This window comes from Rhinoderma darwinii, assembly GCF_050947455.1.
Source record: "Rhinoderma darwinii isolate aRhiDar2 chromosome 12 unlocalized genomic scaffold, aRhiDar2.hap1 SUPER_12_unloc_14, whole genome shotgun sequence".
Taxonomy (NCBI): domain Eukaryota; kingdom Metazoa; phylum Chordata; class Amphibia; order Anura; family Rhinodermatidae; genus Rhinoderma; species Rhinoderma darwinii.
This window is the reverse complement of record NW_027461867.1, coordinates 87407-108198: the sequence shown is the minus strand read 5'-3', so window position 1 is coordinate 108198 and position 20792 is coordinate 87407. Positions and strand designations below refer to the sequence as shown.

Below are 20792 nucleotides of genomic sequence, written 5' to 3'. Positions count from 1 at the left end.
ACATAGTGATATATTCTGCAGATTATTACACCACTGACTTTTCTAGAGATCTGCAGAACATCGCTCCTCTACCTCCTGACAGATACATAGTGATATATTCTGCAGATTATTACACCACTGACATCTCTGGAGATCTGCAGAACATTGCTCCTGTACCTCCTGACAGATACATAGTGATATGTTCTGCAGATTATTACACCACTGACCTCTCTGGAGATCTGCAGAAGATTGCTCCTCTACCTCCTGACAGATACATAGTAATATATTCTGCAGATTATTACACCACTGACTGCTCCGGAGATCTGCAGAACATTGCTCCTCTACCTCCTGACAGATACATAGTGATATATTCTGCAGATTATTACACCACTGACCTCTCTAGAGATCTGCAGAACATTACTCCTCTACCTCCTGACAGATACATAGTGATATATTCTGCAGATTATTACACCACTGACCTCTCTGGAGATCTGCAGAACATTGCTCTGTCCTCTCTACCTGCTGATAGATACTTATTGATATATTCTGCAGATTATTACACCTGACTTTTCCACACCCTTATGATCCCTGTAGATAAAAGGCTCCCTGGATAAATTCCCCAATATATATATGAAAACACTAAAAATTGTAAAGAAAATATATGTTTATTCCAGAATCCAGTAGAATTGCTGTGCGGTTTTCTCCGGCCCTTTAACATGTGATGATCTGTGACATGAAGAAGAGGAGGGTCCTTCTTCACACGTGGATATGGCCGCCAGTCCACCCTTACACAGCTCAGTCCTGGATCATAAGAGAGCGTAAAACAATTTTTCAATTTTTTCAGAGTTGTATCCTAGAAAAGACAAAAAATCTGAATTAGCCCAAAAATTCACAAAACCTTCACCACAAGGAGATGAAGACGGAGCAGAAGACGTCGGACATACCGGATCTCGCTTCTGTTCTGCACATCACTGGTTCTCAGCGCTGGAGGAGTCTTCATGACAATTTCAGATGGTTTAGGTGGTAAAGACCACCATGTTGGGGTGACAAAAGATGGTGAATGGGCCCCGAGCGACAGATGGAACAAAACAGGCCTCTTTCTCTCCCGGGGGTTCGGGGCCCTGATGGTAAATGGGCCCCGAGTGGCAGATGGAATTAAAATTCCCACTTTCTCTTCCGGGGGTTTGAGGCCCTGGTGGTAACGGTAACCCCCGAAAGGTCCTCCATCTCCACATCCTCTGGAAGTTGGCGTCCGCGAACTTCCTTTTTGTCTTTCTTATCCTCCATATCCTCCATCTCTATATCATCAGGAAATTGACGTCCGCCAACCTCCATTTTCTCGTCCTCCTCCACGTCCTCCATCTCTACATCATCAGGAAATTGACGTCCGCCAACCTCCATTTTCTCTATAATCCTCATCTTGAAAAACATCTTCACTATCCTCCTCTTCATCAAAGACACCTTCATAATGAGAGCCAGCAAGAGAAACCGACACCGTGGTCAATGTGTGACCCCAATTTATAGACTTGATGATGTCATAAGATGTTTACACATCCAGATTAAGAGGTGTAGAGAAATAGAATCTGCCCACATTCTAGATGACATCACAAGAAGCGTATCTCAGTGATCCGGTGGCCATATAAAACGTAATATGGTACAAGAATACAGACAGTAGGGTCACACTACACCCTCTGGGGAAGTTTCTATCATCTTAAAGAATTCTCAAATCAATGTGGTCAATTCCACTGGCTTTCTTAAACGTAATCGCACCCATAAAACGTACAACACGGGCATTTACATATACAGTAAAAATGAAACAAAACCATTTTTTTCATAAAAAGTGGGTTTTATTTTGTACAAGTGGGAAAAAAAATACACATATGTGGTATCGCCACGATAGTAACGACCCGAGCAATAAAGTTAACATAGTATTTAAACAGCATGGTGAAGACCGTAAAAAAAAAAAAAAAATACCCCCCACAAAAAATATAATAAAAGTTAATCAATATATCATATGTACCCAAAAATGGTGCCATTAAAGAAAATAACTTGTCTGGCAAAAAAAAAAAGCCCTTATACAGCGATATTGACGAAACAATACAAAAATTACCGCTCTTGGAAAGCGGAGATGCAAAAACAAATTATTTTTGTTTAAAAATATTTTTAATGTGCAACTAAAATTTATATTCACCAAACCCGGTGAATTGCACAACAAGCAGAGCAGATGAGGCCTCTTTTAGCCTTTAAGGTTAACGGCCAGGAGCGGCGGCGTGATGCAGTGATTGAAAGTCTGTATCCTACAACGGCAGGGGTCTCTGTCATAGATTTCAACTAGATCCGCGTCCTGATAGGCCGTATAAGCCCTAAGTCGACAAAGTCAATAGAGAGCGCAGCATCTAAGTGGTTGACAGAGGGAGGGGGCTTCTTCTATACAATAGCAGGTGATCGCGGGGGTGCCAATGGTTGCTATGGCAACTGGAGGCCTAACAATGGCCTCCTGGTCTGCCATGTACTGAAGCCTATTAGGCCCTGCCAGAATGCAGTGTATTATACCAGCTAAGAGGTGATCGGATCCTCAATTCCCCTAGTGGAACAAAAAACTAAAAAGAATGCTCTAGAAAAATAAAAAAACAAAAATTGTCACTCTCTCTTTATAAAGTCATTATTAAAAAAATATATAAAACTATACACAACTGGTATTGCCACATCCATAAAGACACAAAAATAATCACATCATTTATCCTGCGCGGTAAACGCTGTAAGAAAAATATTAAAAAAAATTACAGATATTCTGTTTTTGGTCACATCACCTCCAAAACATTGGAATATAAAGCTACCAAAAAAATGTACCCCAAGACGGTACCAATAAAAACTACAGCATGTCCCGCAAAAAAACGCCCTCACAGCTCTGCAGATGGAAAAAGTTATGGCTCTCAGAATATGGCGACTTTATGTCAGGCTATGTTCACACTGAGTAATTTTACAAGTTTTTTTACGCGGAAACCGCGCCGGAAAACTCGTCAAAAACGGCCCGAAAATGCCTCCCGTTTATTTCTTGCGGGACAAAGAAGGGACATGCCCTATTTTTGGGCGTTTACGCCTCTGACCTCCAATTGACTTCAATGGGAGGCAGAGAAAGCGTATTTTGCGGCGTTTTATGCCGGCGGCGCTCAAAGGCCGCGGGCAAAAACGCTGCGAAAAGTGCCGCGAAAATTGGCGTGCAGGGAGAGGAAAATCTGCCTCAAACTTACAAACGAAATTTTGAGGCAGAAATTCCGCCTGCAAAAAACTCTGTGTGAACATAGCCTTAGTGTTTTTATTGTGAAAAAGTAGTGAAACATAAAAAAAAGAATATAAATTTAGTATGGCCGTAATCATAGTTAACCGCCGAATAAAGTTAACAGGTCGTCTATGCCATGAATAGAGATGAGCGAACAGGGACAACCGAACCCGGTTTCGGTCCGAACATCGGGAAAAGTTCGGTTCGCAGCGAATCCGAACTTCACCGGGTTCGGCCGAACACGTTTTGACCGAACCCGGTCAAAAATATTATACAAATCGGCAGCCACTTATTTCTATCAATCACTGATAGAGAAAAGAGGCTGCTGATTAAAAATAAAATAAAAAGCATTTCATACGTACCCGGTCGTTGTCCTGGTGACGAGTCCCTCTTCTTCCTCCAGTCCGACCTTCTTTCCTGACGCGGCAGCCTGTGATTGGCTGCAGAGGAAGCTGCAGCCTGTGATTGGCTGCAGAGGCCGCTGCAGCCTGTGATTGGCTGCAGAGGCCGCGGCAGCCTGTGATTGGCTGCAGCGGTCACATGGGCTGTAAGGTCATCCAGGAATATCGGGCCGGATGTCGAGAGAGACGCGTCACCAAGGCAACGGCCGGGAGACCGGACTGGAGGAAGCAGAAAGTTCTCGGTAAGTATGAACGTCTTTTTTTTTTACAGGTTACTCTATATTCTGATCGGAATTCACTGTCCAGGGTGCTGAAAGAGTTACTGCCGATCAGTTAACTCTTTCAGCACCCTGGACAGTGACTATTTACTGACGTCGCCTAGCAACGCTGCCGTAATGACGGGTGCACACATGTAGCCACCCGTCATTACGGGGCCTCATGCACCTGACCGTAAAAACACCCGTTATTACGGGTCGTAATTACGACCCGAAATAGCGGGCCCATAGACTTCTGTTAGCCACGGGTACCTTCCCGTTTTCTCACGAGAAGGTGCCCGTGCCGCTAAAAAGATAGAACATGTTCTATTTTTTTATTTTACGGGCCGTGCTGCTATACTTTATAATGGGAGCACGGCTCGGAAAAACGACCGGCTGCCCGTGGCCGGCCGTGCCCGGCCGTGCTCATCTCCTGAAATACTCTGTGCTGCCTTAAACTCTGTGGACAGGTCAGGATCCTGTTTCTTTTAAATGCTGCTGGGGAACCCGCTCGATCCACTATATAAGGCTGCGCTACATTGCTTGGGAATAAGTGACTGGGGCAGAAGAGGATGGAGGCGCAGCCTTATATAGTGGATCGAGCGGGTTCCCCAGCAGCATTTAAAAGAAACAGGATCCTGACCTGTCCACAGAGTTTAAGGCAGCACAGAGTATTTCAGGAGATGAGCGTGCGGATCTTGTGCGGGGTGGTGACTTGCCAATCATGTGAAGGTGTTATTGAGGACAGGAGTGGAGGAGAGGTAACAGACTGAGAGCTACGTAATGGTAAGAGCAGAGTTCACAGCAGCACAGAATCTGCACGCTCCTCTCCTGAAATATTCTGTGCTGCCTTAGGCCTCATTTACACGAGCGTAATATACGCGCGTGCGACGCGCGTGCTTTTCACGCGTGTCGTACGCACCTATATTACTCTATGGGGCAGTTTAGACGATGCGTGAATTTTGCGCAGCGTGAGTGCGTTGCGTAAAACTCACGACATGTTCTATAATCGTGCATTTTTCGCGCATCACGCACCCATTGACGTCAATGGGTGCGTGAAAACCACGCATGCCGCACGGAAGCACTTCAATGCGAACTGCGTGATTCGCGCAAGAGCTGTCAAAAGGATGAATGTAAACAGAAAAGCACCACGTGCTTTTCTGTTTACAAAAATCCAAACGGAGTGTCAAATTAGAGATGAGCGCACCGAACTTCACCGGGTTCGGCCGAACTCGTTTTGACCGAACCCGGCAAAAGATTTTCTGGTACGCGACGTCGGGAGACAGTCACTGTCCACGGTGCTGAAAGAGTTAAACTGGTTCAGCACCATGGACAGTGACTTCCGATCACAATATACATGTACGTGTAAAAAAAAAAAGAAGTTCTGACTTACCGAGAACTCCCGGGTTCTTCCTCCAGTCTGACCTCCCGGGATGACAATTCTGTCCAAGTGACAGCTGCAGCCAATCACAGGCCAAGCACAGGCTGCAGCCAATCACAGGCTGCAGCGGTCACTTGGACTGCCGCGTCATCCTGGGAGGTGGGGCCGGATGACAAGAGAGGGACGCGTCACCAAGGCAACGGCCGGGAGACCGGACTGGAGGAAGCAGGACGTTCTTGGTAAGTATGAACGTCTTTTTTTTATTCACAGATTGGTGTATATTTTGATCGGCATTCACTGTCGAGGGTGCTGAAAGAGTTACTGCCGATCAGTTAGCTCTTTCAGCACCCTGGACAGTGACGGACGTCGACTGGCCTCATCTCTATGATGGCGGCTGCGCGAAAATCACGCAGCCGCGCATCATACACGGATGACACACGGAGCTGTCAAGGGCCTTTTGCGCGCGCAAAACGCTGCATTTTTTGCGCGCGCAAAACGCACACGCTCGTGTAAATCAGGCCTTAAACTCTGTGGACAGGTCGCTTTAAAAAAAAAAAAAAATTCCTGTTTCATGATCACCTCTCATCCCAAGAAATTGTATAAAAAAATATCCTGATGTGCAGGCCACAAATTTTAGCTTAGGGGGACAAGCACACAGCACTGGACCAATAGTAGCTGCCCGTCCTTAACCTGTTTACCTCCACCTACGGTATAAAGGCGGCAGAGGTAAATGGGCTTTAAATTGTTAAAAGATGGCAGCTGGTTGTGTTTTCAGGTTGGGATCGTACACGCAAACTAATCCCGCTTAGGGCTTGTTCACACCTGCATCAGTGTTTATGTGGAGGCCTAAAACCACAAAATTACCGTCTGGTTTCCGTCATGGTATCCGTGATTATACCAAAAACAAAAGCGCAGCAGGCTTCCTGTATGGTTTCCGGTATTTTCGTCCAGATCTTTCACAGAGCCTCCAACGCAGATGTGAATAGGCTCTTACCTGCATAGTTACTCAATACTTCCGCTACACAATGACCACATAGTGACTGAATAATATTACCATACTGTTACTGAATCAAAACCACTGAAAAAAAACCAATATCACCACCTTATAGTGACCATATAATCATAGATTCCGGTCCTACACAGGGGCTCTACAGACCATATAAGTGATTACAGTACAGTGACATGCATTGACCATATAGTGTTAGATACCGGTCCTACACAGGAACTCTACAGACCATATAAGTGATTACAGTACAATGACATCCAGTGACCATATAGTGGTAAATACTGGTCCTACACAGGAGGGTTGTAGACCATATACAGCACAGTGACTCACAGGTGACGTCTTCTCAGATTAGATTTGTTCACTTTCCCTTTTCTTCTCCATCCTGCCCAGAAACCTAAAACGACTTCTACCCATGAATCCCCTCTGCAGAATTTAAAATACAGACAAGTTGGTTTCCTGCAATTCTTGCATTCATCCCACCTATACCCCATCCTCTAAACAAACTCGTCATCTACAGTGCGCCAGATAGTAGTAATGCCAACCACTTGGTGCCCCACACCATAATAGCGCCCCCTTTGTGCACCCATACAGTAATAGTGCCCCCTTTATGCCCCCATATACTAATGTTGCCATTAACAGGCCCGCTTCTCTTCCAGGTCCAGTTGGGATTGTAGTGGTTGCTACCTGACCCAGATGGGAGACGGACCCACTGATAACAGTGGGCTGATATTTTTATCCTCAGACAGGAGACCCTGTGGGGATGGTGGCCCTGGGCATTTGCCCAGTTTGACCCCCATCCTAACACCAACCCTGTAGAAAAGTGTTCTAACAGACGTCACAGGTGTAGCGCGGCCACGGGGGTGGTCATGGGAATGATGGTGTCACGTACTCTATGCCTACGGCTCCCTCGGTCTCCAGGACATTGAGAGTTACTCGTTAGGGCGTCTCCCGGCCTGGCAGACTGAGGCAATTATTTAGTTTAGCCTGGGATAGTTGACCTTTGTCTGTAATTAGAGTTTCCTTGCCTGGTGATTTCCCTTGTTTTGAGACTCCCCTGAGCGACTTGCTTTTTGACTTTTTGTGACCTAACCTCGGCTGGACTCCTGACTTGTCTTTGCCTTCTGACTTTTGTTTTTCCGTACTTTCCCGGTTTGACCCTGCCTGCCTTTTGCATCCGAAAGACGAGGGGCTCCGACCCTGTATCGACTACCATCAGCTTAACAATATTACTATAAAGAACCAACACAGCTCATCCCCGATCTATTTAATCAGGTTCAGGGGGCCAAATGGTTCTCTAAGTTTGGCATGCGGGGGGGGGGGGCTTATAACCTGATTAGAGTTTATAAGGGGGATGAGTGGAAGACTGCCTTTAACACCCCCAAAGGGCACTTTAATTACATGGTGATGCCCTTCGGTCTATGTAATGTGCCAGCTGTGTTCCAGACTTTCATAAATTATATTTTTAGAGACTATCTGGGGCTCTTCTTAGTGGTATACTTAGATGACATTTTGGTGTTTTCCAAAGACTGGGACTCGCACGTCAAACATGTCAGGACTGTCCTCCACATTCTCAGGGCCAATAATTTGTTCGCTAAATTTGAAAAATGTAGTTTTGGTATTCAAGAGATGCCTTTCATGGGACGCATCCTTAGCCCTGAGGATTTCCGCATGGATCCTGCCAGGCTCCAGGCGGTATCTGACTGGGTTCGGCCTGTTCCCTGAAAGCCCTCCAAAGGTTTTTAGGGTTCGCTAATTATTACAGACGTTTTATCGAAAAATTTTCAGTAATTGCCAAACCCCTTACTGACCTCACCCGTAAAAGTGCGTATCTCCTCCACTGGTCTCTGTAGGCGGTCCGAGCCTTCGAGCTCCTTAAGGGGTGCTGTTCCTCTGCCCCGGTACTAATCCAACCGGATTATACTCAACCCTTTATTGTGGAGGTGGATGCTTCCGAGGTGGGTGTGGGAGCAGTATTGTCTCAGGGTCCTACTTCTCACTCACCTCCGACCCTGTGCCTTCTTTTCCCATAAGTTCTTTCCCACTGAGCAAAATTATGATGTGGGTAATCGGGAACTGCTGGCCATCAAATGGGCCTTGGAGGGATGGCACCATTTTCTCGAAGGGGCAAGACATCGGGTCACAGTCCTCACTGACCATAAAAATGTAGTCTTTCTAGATTCAGCCAAGAGACTCAAACCCAGACAGACTAGATGGGCTCTATTTTTTACCAGGTTCAATTTTGTTCTTACCTACAGGCCTGGTTCAAAGAATATTAAAGCGGATACTTTATTCCGTAGTTTTCTGGCCACCCCTCCGCCTGAGACCAAACCCGAAGGAGTATTGCTTCCTGGTGCGGTACTGGCAACCGTAGACTCTGACCTGACCACAGAGATCACGGCCAGCCAGGACTCTGCCCCTTCCAGAGGGCAAATTGTTTGTACCCCTAGACCTCCGGCTGAGGCTCCTCCAGGAGTGTCATGACTCAGTCCAGTCAGGTCACCCAGGCATCTCTGGTACCAGGGACATTGTTATCCGTGGTTTCTGGTGGCCAGGGCTGCTACGGGATGTCCGAGTCTACGTGGTCTCATGTGAGACCTGCGCCCGGTCTAAAACTCCCAGATCCCGACCTGCAGGCTTGCTGTGTCCTTTGCCGGTGCCCGAAGGACCCTGGACCCATCTAGCCATGGATTTTATCACCGATCTGCCTTCATCCCAGGGCAGGTCGGTGATCTGGGTAGTTGTAGACCGGTTTAGTAAAATGGCTCACTTCATTCCCCTGAAGAAATTGCCCAATGCTAAAGAGTTAACCTCTTTATTAAACATATTTTACGTTTGCACGGGGTACCTGTTAACATCGTCTCTGACAGGGGGTCCAATTTGTATCATTGTTTTGGAGGGCGTCCTGCAAGCAGTTTGGACTAGACTTGTCCTTTTCATCGGGCTTTCATCCAGAAACTAATGGCCAGACTGAGAGGACCAATCAGTCTCTGGAACAGTATCTCAGATGTTTCGTGGCCGACGCTCAGGATAAATGGTTCAAGTTTTTGGTGCTTGGGTAACTTGCCCTCAATAATCACATCAGCACATCGTCAGGAGTTTCTTTGCTAATTATGGTTTTAATCCCCGGTTTTCTTCATTTTCCCCATGTGTATCAGATAACCCTGAAGTGGAGCTTCTCACTGGGAAATTGAGGGTCACTCAGGTTGGTAGGCTCAGGAGTGGGAGAACCTATCACAGCCTGGCCAGACGGTTCTAGCTCCCACCCTCGGTCTATTTATACCTTCATTTCCTGCTTGACTTTGCCTGTGATTCTCTCCTGTTTCCTGGTTCTGCTGCTCCTGCTATTATTATTGACCTTGCTTCATTTTAACCCTGGCTTTACTGACTATATTGAGCATAGGGACCGTCGCCCAGTTGTACGCCTTCGCCTAGGACGGGCCGTGCAAGTAGGCAGGGACTGAGTGGCGGATAGATTAGGGCTCAACTGTCTGTCTCCCTACCCCGTCATTACATAATCACAGGCCCATATACCTTTTCTACCCTGGTCCCTGACACAACTATGGACCCCCTTGAGACCCTGGCTCAGCAAATGCAGGGCCTCTCCCTACAGGTCCAAGCCCTGGCTCAGAGGGGCAACCTGCGTGGTGCTACCCTGGTAGTGTCACCCACCTCACCTCTTGAACCCCAGCTCAAGTTGCCTGACCGGTTCTCAGGGGACCGGAAGACTTTTTTCTCCTTTTGGGAGAGTTGTAGGCTCTATTTTCGTCTAAGGCCCCACTCCTCAGGTTCTGAGAGCCAGTGAGTGGGTAAAATTATGTCCTGGCTCCAGGACGGGCCCCAAGAATGGGCCTTTTCCTTGGCTCCTGACGCTCCTGAACTTTCCTCTGTTGATCTATTTCTTTCTGCTCTTGGGCTCCTATATGACGAGGTAGATGTCGTTCATCGGGAACTGTGGATAGTATGGGCCCAGGTTCAGAAGAACCTAGAGGTGTCCCAGAGCATACAAAAGACTCAGGCAAATAGAAGACGTTCTGCTAACCCCTTGTTTGTGGGCGGGGTTCTGGTGTGGCTGTCTTCAAAAAATTTGCGCCTTAAAGTCACGTCCCAAAAATTTGCTCCCCGGTATATAGGGCCGTACAAGGTCATTGAGGTCCTTAACCCTGTCTCCTTCCGACTGGAGTTACCCCCGTCTTTTCGAATACACAACGTGTTTCATGCCTCCCTCCTGAAACGCTGCTCCCCGTCCTTGGCTACCTCAAGGAAATCTCTGGTCCCTGTTCTCACCCCTGAAGGGGTAGAATTCGAGGTGGCCAAGATTGTGGACAGCAGGATAGTCCAAGGCTCCCTCCAGTACCTGGTCCATTGGAGAGGATACGGGCCTGAGGAGAGGACTTGGGTACCTGCCCGGGATGTTCACGCTGGGGTATTGCTCAGGAGGTCCCATCTTCTGTTCCCCAATAAGCCAGGTCCACCTAGAAAGGGTCCAGTGGCCCCTCATAAAAGGCGGGGTACTGTAAAGGATCTGCCAGACACAGCTTCTGTGTCGACGCTCGCGGTTAATCAGTCTGCACCTGCTCCTAGGTTTGATAGAGTGACTCGATCTGCTAACACTCAGGCTGGTAGGCTCAGGAGTGGGAGAACCTATCACAGCCTGGCCAGACGGTTCTAGCTCCCGCCCTCGGTCTGTTTATACCTTCACTTCCTGCTTGACTTTGCCTGTGATTCTTTCCTGTTTCCTGGCTCTGCTGCTCCTTCTATTATTATTATTGACCTTGCTTCATTTTGACCCTGGCTTTACTGACTACGCTCCTGCTCTGCGTTTGGTACCTCTTACACTCCTGGTTTGACTCGGCTCGTTCACTACTCCTGCTGCTCACGGTGTTGCCGTGGGCAACTGCCCCATTTCCCTTAGCTTCTGTGTACCCTTGTCTGTTTGTCTGTCGTGCACATATTGAGCGTAGGGACCGTCGCCCAGTTGTACGCCGTCGCCTAAGATGGGCCGTGCAAGTAGGCAGGGACTGAGTGGCGGGTAGATTAGGGCTCACCTGTCTGTCTCCCTACCCCATCATTACACCTGACTTTTCTTTGCCTTCTGACTTTTGTTTTTCCGCATTCTCCCGGTTTGACCCTGCCTGCCTGACTCCGCCTTTTGTGCCCGGACTTGTCCGCGGCGCAATTGCCCTGCCTCTCCCTACGTGTACTTCCCAGGTGACCCTTTGTTATTTCGCACTGTCTCTGTCTTATTTCTTTGTCAGTTTCACTTTTACCAGTATAGGGAACGCCGCCCAGTTGTGCGCTGTCGTTTAGGTCGGGTCGTACAAGTAGGTAGGGAAAAAGGTTTGAGAAAAACAGGGACCTCACTGTTCACTGTTCACGCAGTTAAAACAAAACCCCCCAAAATATGGCGTAATTGCTGTTTTTTTGCCTATTTCACATCACAAAAATTTTTTGATTCAGCTTCCCAGTATATTATGCTGTAGAATAAATGGTGCTATGAAAAACTACAACTTGTCCCGCAAAACACAAGCTCTCATATGGCTATGTCGACGAAAAAATACAAAAAAAGTTATGGCTTTCGGAAGACGGGAAGGAAAAGGCTAAAATGAAAACACTCAAATTGGCCGTGTCCTTAAGAGGTTAAAGTTTATTCAATATACAGTAAAAATGTCTACAACTTTCTAATATACTTATACTTTGTGTTTCATTGTTCGGTCATTTAGAGGCTAAAAATCTGTGACAGGACCCATCAGGCCGTCGTGGGAATGGGTAAGGTGAGTTTTATTTTTAAAAACAAACAAAGGGGGTCTAACTTATCTATGGTAAAACACAGGGGGCCTAACTTATCTATGGTAAAACACAGGGGGGCTTAACTTATCTATGGTGAAACACAGGGGCCTAACTTATCTATGGTAAAACACAGGGGGCCTAACTTATCTATGGTAAAACACAGGGGGGCCTAACTTATCTATGGTAAAACACAGGGGCCTATTTTATCTATGGTAAAACACAGGGGGCCTAACTTATCTATGGTAAAAAACAGGGGGCCTAACTTATCTATGGTAAAACACAGGGGGCCTAACTTATCTATGGTAAAACACAGGGGCCTAACTTATCTATGGTAAAACACAGGGGCCTAACTTATCTATGGTAAAACACAGGGGGCCTAACTTATTTATGGTAAAACACAGGGGGTCTAACTTATCTATGGTAAAACACAGGGGGCCTAACTTATCTATGGTAAAACACAGGGGGGCTTAACTTATCTATGGTAAAACACAGGGGGCCTAACTTATCTATGGTGAAACACAGGGGCCTAACTTATCTATAGTAAAACACAGGGGGCCTAACTTATCTATGGTAAAAGACAGGGGGGCCTAACTTATCTATGGTAAAACACAGGGGCCTATCTTATCTATGGTAAAACACAGGGGGCCTAACTTATCTATGGTAAAACACAGGGGGCCTAACTTATCTATGGTAAAACACAGGGGGCCTAACTTATCTATGTTAAAGCACAGGGGGCCTAACTTATCTATGGTAAAACACAGGGGCCTAACTTATCTATGGTAAAACACAGGGGCCTAACTTATCTATGGTAAAACACAGGGGCCTAACTTATCTATGGTAAAATACAGGGGCCTAACTTATCTATGGTAAAACACAGGGGCCTAACTTATCTATGGTAAAACACAGGGGGGCCTAACTTATCTATGGTAAAACACAGGGGGCCTAACTTATCTATAGTAAAACACAGGGGCCTAACCTGGGCCGGCCCTAGGATAGATGGCGCCCATTGCGAAATGATCTTTCGGCGCCCCACCCCATCATTAAAAAAAATGGCCCATAAAAACAATTATAATGCCCCTTTAGTGCCCCCAGACAGTATAATAATAATATTTAACAATATAATATATTACAACCCCTTCAAGGACACAGTATATTGTCCTCTAATTGTGCCCACAGTATTATGCCCCCTGTAGTACCCCTACACAGTATAATGTCCGCTTAGTGGCCCCCACACAGTATAGTGCCCCCCTGTAGATTTTGCCATATAGCCTCCCTCTAGACAGTGCCATAATCCCCCACCTCCTTTTTGTAGATCGTGCCATACAGCCCCCCCACCTCCCCCTTGTAGACAGTGCCATACAGTCCCCCACCTCCCCCTTGTAGACCGTGTCCCCAAACAAAAACAAAAATTTTACTCACCTAGGCCCCGTTCCCATGACGAACTGAGCTGCTCCACGATGGGATCCTGTGGCCTAGTACAGAGTTTCCCAACCTTTTCGGACCCGAGGCAGGACTGGAAAAATAAAATTTCCTCAGGGTCCCCCTACCAAAAATAGTTCTGAGAAAGACAGAAAAAAGGCTGAGAACAAGCACTACACTCGTAGGGTTTGTTCACACACATTTTTTTAAGGCAAAAAAATCTGCCCCAAAATTCCTTCAGGAACTGACAGCGTTGTTTGACCTTTTTTTTTGTGTTTTTTCTTAAGCTGTTGAAGCGAATGCAAAAGACGCAGGGAAAAAAAGCTCCACACGAGCGCCACAGGTATTTTCTGCCTCCTATTAATTTCAATTGGAGGTCAGAGGCGGAAACCACTTGAAGACCATCAGCCCCCCACTCACAGTAAAATGACCATCAGCCCCCCACTCACAGTAAAATGACCATCATCCCACCACTAACAGTAAAATGACCTTCAGCCCACCACTCACAGATTCCCCCTGTAGGTAGCGCCACACAGCCCCTTGTAGGTAGCGCCACACAGCCTCTTGTGGGTAGCGCCACACAACCCCTTGTGGGTAGCGCCACACAGCCCCTTGTGGGTAGTGCCACACAGCCCCTTGTGGGTAGCATCACACAGCCCCTTGTAGGTAGCACCACACAGCCCCCTTGTGGGTAGCGCCACAAATCCCCCTTGTGGGTAGCGCCACACAGCCCCCTTGTGGGTAGCGCCACACAGCCCCTTGTAGATAGCGCCACACAGCACCCTTGTAGGGAGCACCACACAGTCCCCTGTAGGGAGTGCCGCACAGCCCCCTGTAGGGAGTGCCGCACAGCCCCCTGGTAGGAAGTGCCGCACAGCCCCCTGGTAGGAAGTGCCGCACAGCCCCCTGGTAGGAAGTGCCGCAGAGCCCCCCTGCTAGAGAGTGCCGCACAGCCCCCTGCTAGGGAGTGCCACACAGCCCACAGCCCCCCTGTACGTAGTGCAAGGACTACGAAATGACCCTGATAGCTGGCGGGCAATAGACATTCAAAAAAGGACAACTGTGCAGGAGCACACAAAATACCCAGCTTTCCCAGCTAACAAATAAATGTGTGGAAATAAACTAAGATATAACTTTTATTTAGTCTAGGTAAAGGATTAATCCTCTTAGCTAGATTAAATAAAAATTATATCTTAGTTTATTTCCACACATTTATTTGATAGCTGGGAAAGCTGGGTATTTTGTGTGCTCCTGCACAGTTGTCCTTTTTTGTAGGTAGTGCCACTCAGCCCACACCCCCCTGTAGATTGAAACCCCCCCCCCTTCCAGTATAGATAGCGCCACTGTAGCTCCCTGAAGGAGTGGAATCCCCATGTGGCCAGGGATACTGCTCCTGCAGCGCTGCTTGATGTCTCTGTTCATATATGGACAGTGACATCAGGGGAAACTCCTGAAGCGGAATCCTCGTCCACAGCGTTGCTGACGCTGTGACCTTCGCTTCCACTCCAGGAGAAGCTCCTGTCGTCTGTGTCCATGACGTCATTAGCTTCTCATGGAGTGGAATCCCCGGTCATAGCGTCTGCAACGCTGTGACCGGGGATTCCACTTCAGGAGTTTCCCCTGATGTCACTGTCCATATATGGACAGAGACATCAAGCAGCGCTCCAGGAGCGGAATCCCCGGCCACACGGGGATTCCGTTCCTTCAGAGAGCTACAGTGGCGCTAGTAGATAGCAGAGCAGGGAGATACCTCTCTGCTCTGCTATAGTGCCGTCGCTATCTCTATAGCAGCCGCAGCAGCTGCTAGCGGCGCCACCGCCCTCATGCCCGGTGTCACCGCTAGCAGCTGCTATGGCTGATACAGCGGTAGCGACGGCCACTAAGTGAAGAAGCGCCCGGGTGGAAAGGCGACTGTAGTTAGTGTGTGTATCCGCGCTGCTAGTTGCAACGGCGCAGGGATACACACACCCGCTGGTGCCCCCCTTGCAGTGTGGCGGCTGGCGCCCTGTGCGACCGCTCTGGTCGAACGTATATAAGGTCGGCCATGGGCCTAACTTATCTATGGTAAAACACAGGGGGTCTAACTTATCTATGATAAAACACAGGGGGCCTAACTTATCTATGGTAAAACACAGGGGGCTTAACTTTTTATTTTTGGAGTCTAGTTTCCTCCATTTTACTGCCGCTGCCGCCGAGTAAGTTGCACCACAAAAGGGGTCACTAAGACCATGTTCACACGGTGGATTTTGCTTGGTGGGTCCTGCTGCAAAGTCGGCCGAAGAATTATTCCTGCCGTCAGCCAAAAGATTCCTACTCCCATTCACTTCAGATCGGGCAGGACGCTTCTTTTGTCCACTAGTTGAAAAAATCAGCTAGCGGTAAAAAGAAGCATCCGCCTCCCACTGAAATAGAGATCTGCAGAACATTGCTCTCTCCTCTCTATCGCCTGACAGATACATAGTGATATATTCTGCAGATTATTATACCACTGATCTCTCTAGAGATCTACAGCAGAGGCTGGACGGCAGCACGGAGGGCTCAACGGGAGGCCTCCATGATTGCCGTAGAAGGGAGGGTTCAACCAATAGGAAGGACAGGTTAGGTGAGGGAGGAGGGGGAGATGCGAGGAGCCGGGGTGTGTTAACTGTTCCTCCCGCTGTTTTCGGCATTGAGCCGGAGGCAGCGGGAGGAGAAACAAGCAAAAAACTTAGGTCAGGTTAGATAGTGCTACTTACCTGTTATGGCGTCTCCGGCCTTGCTGCTCGATCAGCTGCGGGCAGAAGCTGCTTATCACGATCCGGGCTAGCTGGAGGAGACTGTGGCATCGCTGGCCCGGATCCCTCAGGCGGGCCCATCGTCTTGGTCGGCAGCCCGCGCTGATGCGCCCCCCTCTCAGACGCTGGGGATATGACGGTGGGGGGAGAGCTGTTAATGTCGGCCCCTGCTGTAATAAAGCAGAGGGCTTCGGCGGGAGCGGCGGTTGCCCAGGCTAAGTCACCCCGCCGCTCCCATAGGACTCGCCCACCAGAGTGTCTTAGTCCAGACGTGGCCCCGCGGGCCCGGCGTCACAGGGGTAGCCCTTCTAAGGACGCTGCAGGCCAGGCTGCTGGGACGGGTGCCTCTTCCTAGGGCCTGCGTCCTGGCAGGAATCCCCAGCCGCGACGGGGCTCGGCGGTTAACTGGGAGTCGCAGGCCGGGCTCCCTGTCACACCCCCACCTTCAGACGCTGTGTTCGGAGGGCAGTATACGGCCGCCCCGCATGGTGGTGTTCCGGCCAGGGGGCAGGCTTCCTCGAGAGCATTGGTGAGGACGCCAAGATCAGCGACGACGAGGCAACAGGTCCGGTCGGAAGTCTGGGTCCCTGCGGTCGGGCGGCAGGTTGTCGGCCCACCTGTCAGCGTGCCGGGATCCCCGTGTCGAAGATGTCGGTGCGAGTACCAGTCGGCGGCGAGAGAGGATTTGGAAGATGGAGAGCTGGATGAGTCGCAACGTGGTCAGGATTTTCCGGCTGGCGGGAATACAGCGCCTGGGCAGCCTGGTGAGTGTGTAACTCCTACGTTACCGTATCCAGCAATTTTCATGTCGGGTGTTGGGGGTGGGTCAGCGAGCGGGGTAGCGGCTGTCGGTAGTGGCGTTGCCGGGCGCGATGGCTTGACAGATTTAGTGGGTTGTTTGCGCGAGCTAGTCCGGCGCTTAGATAGGGCAGCGGCGCCTGTAGTGCCGGCGGGGTCTCCGGTTGTGGTATGGGAAGGTCCTCATGATGTACAGTCGCGGTCCATGGTGGGGGAGGTCCCGGGGGTGGCAAAAGAAGCGGTAGCAGTGTCTGTCCAAACCGAGGCTCAGAAGGATGGGGATAGGATTCGGCTTGATGATCGCGCTCGGGGCGAGGTTTACGTCTGTTTTGAGGGCCCTTTAGGGGCTCACCTTAAGCAAGAGGTACGTGAACGGATTTGGAAGGATGAATACGTGGAGATATTTTCTCTTCTGCTGCTTGCGAAATTCAAATTGGATAAGGGCAAGCGGGATGAGAGGAAGAAAGAGGAGGAAGAACGTCGGCGGTATAGGCTTATAGACGTTCGCCAACTGGTCGCAAGCTTTCGCTATTTTGGCAAGCGTGATCGGGGAAAAGGCGCCGTAAAATTGCTCTGCGTTGTTTTGTTATTTTGATGCCACCGGGGAGGCCTATTGGGCGTACGGGGGCCAGGCGTGTTTGCGGTACGACGAGCAATTTCGCCAGCGGAAGGCGGTCCGGACGGCGATCCGGTGGGATCAAAAGGATATTGCATTGTGGTTGCGGGTAACGGCGCCGGTTAAGCAGTCCTTTCCCGGGAGCGTTGGCCAAGGGGGCCAGTCTAGTCAATCCGGGCAAGGTTCCGGGTCAAAACTGGGGTTCTGCTGGCAATTCAATGATGGCCGTGTAAGTTCAGGGCCACCTGTAAATTTAAACATGTCTGTTCGGAGTGCAATGGCTCCTCACACGGGGCCTCAAAATGTATGCGGAAAGGGAGGCGGTCAGGCACTCAGTCCTCTTCAGTTGGTCAAGGGGCGGTCGCCGGTGAGGGTAGAAAGGATGGCCCCGTATCTAAGTGAATATCCGGATAGGGTTGCGGACAAGTTAATTTATGAGGGGTTTTTGTTTGGTTTTGGGTAGGATGTCCGGGCCTTTTGCCGAGCCGCCGATTGAGAATTTAGTGGTATCACCCTTGGGAGTTGTGCCAAAGCGGGAGCCTCACAAATTCCGTTTGATCCAGAATTTGTCGTTTCCCAGGAGAGCGTCGGTGAACGATTGGATAGATCACGACTTATGTTCGGTTGTTTACACGTCATTTGACAAAGCGGTGGCGTTAGTGCGGGAGGCAGGGCCCGGTGCGTTGTTGGCAAAGACTGACATTGAGGCTTGCTGCCGGTACATCCAGAAAGCCAACGGCTGTTGGGTTGCTTCTGGAGCGGGGAATTTTATGTGGATAGGTGCCTTCCAATGGGTTGCTCCCTTTCTTGCGCATACTTCGAGGCGTTTAGTAGTTTCGTGGAATGGGTGACGAAGGGAGTAGCTGGGGTCGATTCCTTAATACATTATCTTGATGATTTTTTGTGCGTAGGCCCTAGCGGTTCCCCGGTTTGCGGTAATTTATTGTATTCCTTGCAGAAGGTTGCGACGGATTTTGGAATCCCTTTGGCGCCTGGATAAACAGAGGGCCCGGTATCTACCATCAGTTTTTTGGCGATCCAAATTGATTCGGTGGCAATGGAGTGCAGGCTTCCTGAGGATAAATTATTGCCACTACGGCAGGTTAGGCGGGCTTGCCAATTGAAGAAGATCACTTTTCGGGATCTTCAGTCGCTGCTTGGAAAGTTGAACTTTGCCTGTCGAATTATGCCAATGGGTAGAATTTTTAGTAGGAGGTTGGCGTCAGCGACGGCGGGTATCCGGGCGCCCCATCATTTTGTGAGGATTGGTGGGGATCACAGGGCGGATCTGCAGGTCTGGGACGAGTTCCTCGGGCAGTATAATGGTAGATCATTGTGGATGTCGCAGGTACAGGAGATGGGCGAGTTGGAGCTGTTTACTGACGCGGCATGGTCTGGTGGTTTTGGCGCGTATGCAGGAGGACAATGGTGTGCGGGGAACTGGCCGGACAGCTGGGTGACTGGTGGTCTTACGCGAAATCTGGCCCTGCTGGAGCTGTTCCCCATCGTGGTGGCGGTGACCATTTGGGGGGATAGGCTCAGGGATAAAAAGGTTAGTGTCCACTGCGATAACATGGGGGTGGTGTTAGCAATTAACAACTTATCAGCATCTTCTCCACCGGTGGTTCAGTTGTTGCGTCACCTAGTTTTGGTGTGCTTGTCTTTAAACACGTGGGTGATTGCGGTGCATGTACCTGGGGTTTCCAATTGTATTGCTGATGCTCTTTTTCGCTCGCAGTGGGATTGTTTTCGTCAAATGGCACCGGGAGCGGAGCTGGTCGGTTTGGCTTGCCCGGAACATCTCTGGGGTCTGGTTTCGGTCCCGTGGAACGGTTGATTGAAAGGTCATTGGCTAGCGTGACTTGGAGCGCTTATTCGGCGTGTTGGCAGCAGTGGGAGGAGTGGGTAAGAGTGTTGGGTAACGTCAGCACGGCGCAAGACAAGTTGGTGCCATTACTGTACTGGTTGGGGGATGCTTGGGAGGCGGGGTTTTCCCCGGCAAAAGTGAATCGTTTTGTTGCTGGTTTGGCGTTTGGATTCAAATTACGGGGTTTTCAGGATGTGTCCAAACATTTTTTGGAAGGCAAGCTCTAAAAGGTTTGCGTCGGGGCAGGGCGGTAGCAGATCAGAGGCAACCCGTTTCTTTTTCCCTCCTTGGGTCGTTGGGAGCATCGCTGGGGGATGTTTGTAATTCGCCTGATAAGGTAGTCTTGTTCCGTTTGGCATTTTCCCTCGCGTTTTTCGGAGCACTCAGAATTGGGGAGTTGGTTTCTCCTAGTGCGGCTAGGGCTGGGGGGATTGCGGCAGGCGGACATGGGGCTATATGAGGATAGACTCAAGTTGTTTTTGCGGCGGTCCAAGACTGATCAAGCGGGTCGGGGTAAGCGGATAGTGTTGTTTGCCCTCCCAGGGTCGGCGATGTGTCCAGTTGCTTGTATGGTGGCTTTTAAGCCACTGGTTGGGGTGCCTGAGTCGCCATTGCTCCGTCATGAGAATGGCTCGTTTTTGTCCAGGTATCAATTTGGTGCGGTGTTTAAGAAATGCTTGGCTGCGGTTGGCGTGGGGCAGGGGTATTACTCGTCTCACTCGTTCAGGATCGGCGCTGCTACTGAGGCGGGGCGTTGGGGGTTGGACGACGAGGGTGTGCGGCGCATCGGCCGGTGGGAGTCCAACAGGTTTCGGACTTATGTGCGCCCTCATTTGTTGTGAGTCGGTAAGGTAGCTTTGATTGTTTGACATGTGCGGTTTTGTTCTTTCTTTTCAGATCACCACCCTTGCTTAGTGTGGATTTTAGAACTTTCTTTTGTGCACTGGGGGGCATTGCGGGCGGACGTTCGCCCAGATGGCCGTCAGCTTCGCATTCTGCGGCACGATGCGGTTTTACACTGGCTGGGCTTTCGAGGTATGTTGTGGAGCCGGGTACTTGCTGAGTTTCAGACATACTCTCAGTTAAATAGGGTTCCGGAGGTTCTGGTGTTACATGCGGGTGGGGAATGATCTGGGGGTGCGCCCGTTTCGCGAGTTAGTGCGGGATATTAAACACGATCTGTTGTGTTTATGGGCATCTTATCCTCACCTGGTGATTGTTTGGTCGGAC

The 20792-nt window shown here is 49.5% G+C and overlaps 1 long non-coding RNA gene across 1 annotated transcript; it reads right to left on the bottom strand.

Moving 5' to 3' along the window:
* Window positions 1-625: 625 nt before the first annotated feature.
* LOC142698130 (uncharacterized) lies at window positions 626-1257 on the bottom strand. The gene is made up of 2 exons (XR_012865697.1): window positions 924-1257; window positions 626-832 (listed from the first exon to the last, which is right to left on the bottom strand). It is a non-coding gene; the product is annotated as an uncharacterized LOC142698130 (long non-coding RNA).
* Between the last annotated feature and the right edge of the window lie 19535 nt (window positions 1258-20792).